The sequence below is a fragment of the Zea mays genome, chromosome 9 (assembly GCF_902167145.1).
Source record: "Zea mays cultivar B73 chromosome 9, Zm-B73-REFERENCE-NAM-5.0, whole genome shotgun sequence".
NCBI lineage: Eukaryota > Viridiplantae > Streptophyta > Magnoliopsida > Poales > Poaceae > Zea > Zea mays.
Genome location: NC_050104.1, coordinates 150,637,474 through 150,646,962, shown reverse-complemented (window position 1 = coordinate 150,646,962; position 9,489 = coordinate 150,637,474).

The following is a 9,489-nucleotide window of genomic DNA, read 5'->3' as shown; positions in this document are numbered from 1 at the left end:
GCCGGCGGGCGGGTTGTCGGCCGCCATTGTCGTTGTCGCACGGCGGTGGAAGGAGTATCATGTCGTAGCTGCCGTCAAAGGACATGAACTCAAGACTCCCGAAACGGAGCACCGTCCCGGGCCGGAGAGGTTGCTGGAGACTGCCCATCTGGAGCTTGACGGGAAGCTGTTCGTCAACACGCAGCAGGCCCCTACCTGGCGCGCCAATTGTCGGCGTTTCGAGACCGGGGGGTCCCTAAGCCGACGAGTGAGTGTGCTGCGTGCCCCAGCCCAGATGGGTCGAGCGCGTGGGCGAGCGCGAAGGGGGGAGAGGCGAGGTGGCCGGAGACGGGCGTGAGAGAGGTGGAAGTCTCGCGGCCTTCGTGTTCGTCCCGCGCCCAGGTCGGGTGCGCTTGCAGTAGGGGGGTTACAAGCGTCCACGCGGGTGAGGGAAGCGAGCGGCCCCAAGAGAGCGCCTGTCCCGTCCTCGGTCCCGCGCGGCCAACCTTCTCTAAGAAGGCCCTGGTCCTTCCTTTTATAGTCGTAAGGAGAGGATCCAGGTGTACAATGAGGGGTGTAGTAGAGTGCTACGTGTCTAGCGGAGGGAGAGCTAGCGCCCTAAGTACATGCCAATGTGGCAGCCGGAGAGATCTTGGCACCCTGCTGGCGTGATGTCGTGGCTGTCGGAGGAGCAACGGAGCTTGGCGGAAGGACAGCTGTCGGAGCGGTCGAGTTCTTGCTGACGTCCACCTGCTTCCGTAAGAGAGCTGAGAGCCGCCGCCGTCATGGAGCTTGGGAGGCGCCATCATTGCCTATCTGGCGGAGCAGGTCAGATGGGACACCGGTCTTGTTCTCTGCGGCCCGAGTCGGCTCGGGGTAGAGTGGTGATGGCGCTCCCTGTTGACGTGGCGGGCCCGCGCCCGAGGCCGGGCGACGTGGGGGCTCCTCCGAAGCTGGGGTCGAATCTGCCTTCCGTTGCCGAGGCCGAGTCCGAGCCCCTAGGTCGGGCGAGGCGGAAGTCGTTCGGCAGAGGTCAGGGCGGAGTCCGAGCCCTGGGGTCGGGCGAGGCGGAGTTCGTCGTCTTCCGGGGCCGAGCCCGAGTCCGAGCCCTGGGGTCGGGCGGAGCGGAGTTCGCCGTCTTCCGGGTCTTAGCCCGAGTCCGAGCCCTGGGGTCGGGCGGAGCGGAGTTCGCCGTCTTCCGGGTCCGAGCCCGAGTCCGAGCCCTGGGGTCGGGCGGAGCGGAGTTCGCCGTCTTCCGGGTCTTAGCCCGAGTCCGAGCCCTGGGGTCGGGCGGAGCGGAGTTCGCCGTCTTCCGGGTCTTAGCCCGAGTCCGAGCCCTTGGGTCGGGCGGAGCGGAGTTCGCCGTCTTCCGGGTCTTAGCCCGAGTCCGAGCCCTGGGGTCGGGCGGAGCGGAGTTCCCTATGGCGCCCCTGGCGAGGCCTGACTGCCTGTCAGACTCACTCTGTCGAGTGGCACCACAGTCGAAGTGGCGCAGGCGGCGCTGTCCTTCTGTCAGACCGGTCAGTGGAGCAGCGGAGTGACGGCGGTCACTTCGGCTTTGCCGGGGGGCATGCGTCAGGATAGAGGTGTCAGGCCACCTTTGCGTTAAATGCCCCTGCAACTCGGTCGGTCGGTGCGGCGATTTAGTCAGGGTTGCTTCTTAGCGAAGCCAAGGCCTCGGGCGAGCCGGAGATGTGTCCGCCGTTAAAAGGGGGGCCTCGGGCGAGACGGAAGTCCCTCGAGGTCGGCTGCCCGAGTCCGAGGCTAGGCTCGGGTGAAGCGTGATCGAGTCACTCGTATGGACTGATCCCTGACTTAATCGCACCCATCAGGCCTCTGCAGCTTTATGCTGATGGGGGTTACCAGCTGAGAATTAGGCGTCTTGAGGGTACCCCTAATTATGGTCCCCGACACTATTGGCCTATGCTACTTACCATGGCTTTAAGCTTTATCAAATGGACGTGAAAAGTGCCTTCCTCAATGGACCGATCAAGGAAGAGGTCTATGTTGAGCAACCTCCCGGCTTTGAAGATAGTGAGTACCCTAATCATGTCTATAAGCTCTCTAAGGCGCTTTATGGGCTCAAGCAAGCCCCAAGAGCATGGTATGAATGCCTTAGAGATTTCCTTATTGCTAATGGCTTCAAAGTCGGCAAGGCCGATCCTACTTTGTTCACTAAAACTCTTGACAATGATTTGTTTGTATGCCAAATTTATGTTGATGATATCATATTTGGGTCTACTAACGAATCTACTTGTGAAGAATTTAGTAGGATCATGACACAAAAATTCGAGATGTCTATGATGGGGGAGTTGAAGTATTTTCTAGGATTTCAAGTCAAGCAACTCCAAGAGGGCACCTTCTTTTTTCAAACAAAGTACACTCAAGACATTCTAACCAAGTTTGGAATGAAGGATGCCAAGCCCATCAAGACTCCCATGGGAACAAATGGGCATCTCGACCTCGACACGGGAGGTAAGTCCGTGGATCAAAAGGTATACCTGTCGATGATTGGTTCATTGCTTTATTTATGTGCATCTCGACTGGACATTATGCTTTCCGTTTGCATGTGTGCAAGATTCCAATCCGACCCTAAGGAATCCCACCTTACGGCCGTAAAACGAATCTTGAGATATTTAGCTTATACTCCCAAATTTGGGCTTTGGTACCCTCAGGGATCCACTTTTGATTTAATTGGTTATTCAGATGCCGATTGGGCGGGGTGTAAAATTAATAGGAAGAGCACATCGGGGACTTGCCAGTTCTTGGGAAGGTCCTTGGTGTCTTGGGCTTCAAAGAAGCAAAATTCGGTCGCTCTTTCAACCGCCGAAGCCGAGTACATTGCCGCAGGCCATTGTTGCGCGCAATTGCTTTGGATGAGGCAAACCCTGCGGGACTACGGTTACAAATTAACCAAAGTCCCTTTGCTATGTGATAATGAGAGTGCAATCAAGATGGCGGATAATCCTGTCGAGCATAGCCGCACTAAGCACATAGCCATTCGGTATCATTTTCTTAGGGATCACCAACAAAAGGGGGATATCGAGATTTCATACATTAATACTAAAGATCAATTAGCCGATATCTTTACCAAGCCTCTTGATGAACAAACTTTTACCAAACTTAGGCATGAGCTCAATATTCTTGATTCTAGAAATTTCTTTTGCTAACTTGCACACATAGCTCACGAATATACCTTTGATCATGTCTCTTTCATATGCTATGACTAATGTGTTTTCAAGTGTATTTCAAACCAAGTCATAAGGATATTGAAAGGGAATTGGAGTCTTCGGCGAAGACAAAGGCTTCCACTCCACACTCCGTAACTCATCATTCGTCGTCACTCCAAGCCGCTTTCTATCCTTGGGGGAGAAAGCAAAACAAAAGGACTCCTACTTTGGTATAATCTTCACTCTTTTATTTATGACCAAAGGAGGAGAAAGTAATTTAGAGGGCTCTAATGACTCCGTTTTTGGCGATTCATGCCAAAGGGGGAGAAAGAATTAGCCCAAAGCAAAAGGACCGCACCACCACCTAATGTTAAAATATAATTTTCAATTTGGTATCTTCTTATGTTCAAAAAGGGGAGAAACACCTAATGTTAAAATATAATTTTCAATTTGGTATCTTCTTATGTTCAAAAAGGGGAGAAAGTAGTATTTCAAAATTGATTCATTAAAAAAAACCCTCTTGAACACTAAGAGGAGGATTTCATTTAGGGGGAGTTTTGTTTAGTCAAAGGAAAACATTTGAAACAGGGGGAGAAAATTTCAAAAACTTGAAAATGCTTTGCAAACTCTTATTCATTTACCTTTGACTATTTGCAAAAGAACTTTGAAAAGATTTACAAAAGATTTTGCAAAAACAAAACATGTGGTGCAAGCGTGGTCCAAAATGTTATAAATGAAGAAACAATCCATGCATATCTTGTAAGTATTTATATTGGCTCAATTCCAAGCAACCTTTGCACTTACATCATACAAACTAGTTCAATTATGCACTTCTATATTTGCTTTGGTTTGTGTTGGCATCAATCACCAAAAAGGGGGAGATTGAAAGGGAATTAGGCTTACACCTAGTTCCTATATAATTTTGGTGGTTGAATTGCCCAACACAAATCTTTGGACTAACTAGTTTGCTCTAGTAAATAAGTTATACAGGTGTCAAAGGTTCACATCAAGCCAATTAAAAAGACCAAAGTTAGGTTCAAATAGAGAGCTAAAAAGCATCCCAGAAGACTCCCTGGTCTGGCGCACCGGACTGTCCGGTGGCGCACCGGACTGTCCGGTGGCGCACCGGACAGTGTCCGGTGCACCAGGAGGACTCGCGCTGAACTCCTCAGCCTCGGGATTTTCCTGGAGCCGGCATGCTATAATTCACCGGACTGTCCGGTGTACACCGGACAGTGTCCGGTGCTCCAAAGAAGGCACGGCTCCGGAACTCGCCAGTCTCGGAAATTCGCGAAGGCTGGTCCGCTATAATTCACCGGACATGTCCGGTGTGCACCGGACTGTCCGGTGCATCCTCGGAGCAACGACTACTTTGGCGCCAACGGCTACCTGCTGTGCATTTAATGCGCGCGCAGCGCGCGCAGAAGGCAGGCGCGCCCATACCGGCGCACCGGACAGTGAACAGTTCATGTCCGGTGCGCCACCGGACATCGAGGCGGGCCCAGAAGTCAGAACTCCAACGGTCAGATTCCAACGGCACTGATGACGTGGCTGGGGCACCGGACATGTCCGGTGTGCACCAGACTGTCCGGTGCGCCATCGACAGACAGCCTTGAAAGTTGCCTAGAGGGGGGGTGAATAGGCAAGATAAAACTTTTTCAACAAAAACTAGAAGCAAACTGGGTAAAACTGAATTGATCTCGAAATTCACCCAGTTAACTTTGGAAATGAGATGTTCTAAATGATCCACAGGGTTCAAAGTAGTAGATCTGAGAAGGGCACTTCTCAAAATCCACACACCAAAAAGATATAAACAATCTTTCACGGAATGGTGAGAGAACGAAGAACACAAACAAACACAATGAGCAAGAACACAAGAGACACAAGATTTATCTCGAGGTTCGGTCACACCACCAAGGTGCCCTACTTCCTCGTTGAGGCGCCCACAAAGAGCCGGGTCTCTTTCAACCCTAATCCTCCCTTTGCCGACCACAAAGGTCAAGCCCACACAATAATCTTTGCTCAAACGAGCGAGTAATACAAACTTTCTTGTGGTCTTCCACAAGATTTGGAGACTCACAAGAGACACCTAGTCGTCTAGGAGCTAGAAGCTCCAAGAGTAATGAATCCACAAAGAACTCGATGTAGTACCAAAGCTTGAATGAAGAAGAGCAAGAGAGATTTGGAGATGAAGCACAAAAACCACAGCTCTCAAACTCACTCAAAGATTTCTCTCCAAAGATTTGAAATGGGAGAGGCAAGAGGTGTGTGAGAGAGAGTGGGAGGTGTTTCTCAGGTTAGAAATGGAGTTTTGTGCGTGCTCTTCTGTGGGGAGAGAGGTAGGAGTGAGTATATATAGGTGGGGCTCCAAAACTAGCCGTTTTTGACTTTTCTGCCCAAAAACCGGTTGAACCGGTCCCAAAACCGGTTGAACCGGTTTTCAAAAAGCTGCGCACAGCTTTTTGGCTGACACAGCAGACTGGCAGAAAAAAGTGAACAGTGCAAAAACCGGTTGAACCTGTTTTAAAACCGGTTGAACCTGTTTCCACCAGACAAAAACCGGTTGAGTGTCCGGTTGAGTGTCCGGCTGAACCAGTATTTTGAAAAAAGGTGAACAGTGTAAAAACCGGTTGAACCTGTTTTTCCAAAAATCAATTTTGACCAAGATAGACTTAAAAAGGTTGTACTACATACTTTAACTAAGGATTAACAAGGGTAAAATGGAAGTTTTAGATCAAGGATTTTGAGCTTTAGTACCAACACCAACCTTCTTTATGGATCCCCCTTGATAGTACGACGATTCCTATACTCAAGTTAAATAAAATATAATTAAGTAAACTCCTTGAGAAATTGGTGTCTCATGTGTGATTTCTCCATGGCGTTGCTTCATAAGGATCACAAACATCTTTGTCTCACCGTTTGAAGCAAACACAAATCGAGCCTGTGACTTGTGCCATTTCACCATATATGAGTTCAAATCATGGCTTCCAGTCACCTTACTGATGCATCAACATGTTGTAACTCTTCATAGCTGATTAGTTCATCGACTTAGTGCAAGTACTCTCTTCTTCACCTTAGCCATGGTACCTCGGTCTACAAGCCGTCGCTTGGCCTTCACCTTCGCTTAGTTCCTCGAAGCCCTTTCCTTGCTATCTTCACCCTATCAAGCCATTCTTGAGTCACATCCTATTGAGCATCCATTGAGAGAATCATTTCTTCAATATTGTGAACCTTGCTTGAATGTCATCTAGATATAACTGCTAAGATCAATCAAGCTCTAGTTTGATTCTCATATATTCATATATGGACTAATAGTAATATGGTCAAGCCAATTCACGATTCCTCATATCTTATTCACTTTGGCTTGACCAATCCTCTTAATCACTTCAACCTCTATTATGATCATATTTATGCATAGTGATTTCTCAGGACTTGTCCATATATTCAAACCAATATAGAGACCATATTATATCCATTTGCATTGTCTCACTGGTTATTTGACCTTGTGTTGAACCTTGTTCACTGATCATTATACACTATTCAAGTATGTTCATCATAGTGAATTTCCTGTTCAACACTTAGCAAACTTGTTAGACCTTTAAATGTGTTGTTATCCAAATCACCAAAACTCACAAAAGGGATGAATGCACTTTCAATCTCCCCCTTTTTGGTGATTGATGACAACACATTTAAAGCTTACATAAGATTTGATAAATACGATTTTGAATCCTATGATATAGTTTCCTCCCCCCTAAATATGTGCATTTCAGAAAATACCAATTTTGTACTCAAATGCCAAAACCACATATTTGGGTCAAAGAGTGAAGACAACTTATATCATACTATTCATACGGTGCTTTGTGTCATAAATAAACGTGATGCTCATGACATATTATGCACTCATCAATTTCCTTCATCTTATGTTTTACTTATGATTCAACCTTTTTGTTAATTATTTCTCCCCTTTTCAAAAGTCTTCTAACACTTAGTTACATAAGACTAAAGGTAAGCTTTAATGCAAAATTTCTCCCCCTTTGTCATAAATCTCCAAAAAAGGATACAAAGAATATAAAGGGTAGAAATTATGAGTAAGCATGATGTGAACACACTATCATGAAGAGGGTCCTTAGATGGCACAAAGTTAATGGAGGAGTGTCATAAGTGATGTACCTTTGCGTTTTACCTTTTCAAAGGGGTGTTCCACACTTGTGTTTTATTTAGAGTTCATTTTGCAATCTCTTGTTGGCATAATTGTGACATAGGTCCAAGATATCAAATGAATATTGTCATATTGATTGAAAGATAAATCTTGATACCTGGAGTCTAGATGTCACCTAGCATTTTCTTATCATAACAAGAGGCAGCATGAAAATTGCACAAGTATGGATTATACAACTAATGATCATGTATGAAAAATATCAATTGAAAAACATCAGTTAATACAATTTGATAGATAAGCAGATCACTAATAGCATATTACACTAAGTTCTCCTCAAGTTTTAGTGCACACATATATATGAATTCAATTGACATCTGTTGAGAGTACTTATTTGCAACTTAAAGTACCATTGGCATAAAAGGAGTATCAATTGAACACAATCATGCAACATAAGAAACATGTGCACTATTTAATCAATTAAGTTCTAGACAGGAGAATTTATAAGCTATGCTACTTTAGACATTTGCAATCCAAAAGAATATGATACATGTTTACCAGTTTTAGATGATTTTGGAGTAGCATATACAAGAGAAACTCATTCTCTTATGAAATGTATAAAAGATACATTTATTGGAGCAAAGAATTTTTTTTGATACCCATCAAAATTTGCAGTGGAAGTGATTGTCTTTGCCCGAAAATTCCTTTCTAATTTGAGACTACACACATAATAGACTTGAAAATGAAGTTAGTCTCAAAGATTCAAATTATAGACTATTCTCCCCCTATATGTGTGCATACAAGTGATGAATACTTGTTTAGCTTATGCACTTGGACTTGTGAGGCCCGGGGATTAAGTTCTACAATTTGAAACTTGGTACAAATAAAGTGTGAAAATGTGAAATTGCACCAATTTAAGGAATTACTCATAATCAAACGGTATACTAATAGACATGATATGCAATATTTTTAAGCCAAGATTCAAGTGCAACCTTATGATGTGACTTAAGATATTGCATATACATGCATACACTAACTTGTAAAAGCCTAGATACACAAATGTAATACAATAGTTCATGGAGTGACACACCTTTGTTCCATGCCATATGGTCTTCATTATAATCATGAATTTCTATCTTAGCTTTTGATAGGCTTGACATTTCAAAGAGAAACTTATCCTCTTTAAACGATCAAGAGAAACTCATTCTCTTCAAAGAACTACACAAATTCACTAAAAGAAAATGTTAGTCTTTAAGGACACAAGATATAGAATGAGCTCCCCCTAAATGTATGCATCAAGTACTTGAATTACTTGTAACATGCAATTGATTCAATTAAGATTCTTAGAGGAGTTCATCATATATCTTGGTCAAGGCATAATATATTTGAAACAATTGAATTTATGCTAGAGAACACATATCGTTCCCCAATAGAACTAATCCATGGGGTGACATGTGGTAAATATTTGATCATTTCCTTGGAACCACTCATCCTCATTTGATGTTCTCCAAGGTGTGAGACTACACAACATGAACTTGAAAGAAATCATTAGTCTCACAAGATATAGGCTAAACTCTCCATCAATTTGTGCATGCAAGAGTACACAAAGTACACTTATGCACATCAACAATACGAGGTTAAAGGAGATGTTTGCACTATATCTTAGTTTAACATAACATGCTTTACATAGATGATGAAAATTATACCAATTAAAAGTTTAAGAACTAAAAGTATATCAATTGAAATCTTGAAGGGTAGAGCATGCTAATATGAATCTCAAACCTCATAATGAAGGATATCATATAAATATGTCACTGCATCTTCATTATTTGGTTGACAAAAAAAATGTAACTCCCTTCTTGAATCACTGTGATCTCTTTTCTCTTTACGATTTCATCCAACCAAGTGATCTTGAACTTCTTTCATCTTTTCTTGATTCGATCATATTTGATATGAGATCAATTAAAACTCAATGATTGAAACAACCAAGACTCTTATATCCGTAGATTTTGAATCCATCTTGAAAGCTCTTGGAAGGACCTCGTTGTAACACTTAGAAAAGAGAGCATTAAAAACACAAGAGAGGGTTTCACAAATGATGATCCTTATATGTGGATGGAAAATGAATCATCATTATTGAAACCCAAAAGGATAGACTAAATTCATTTAAATTAGTGCACACAT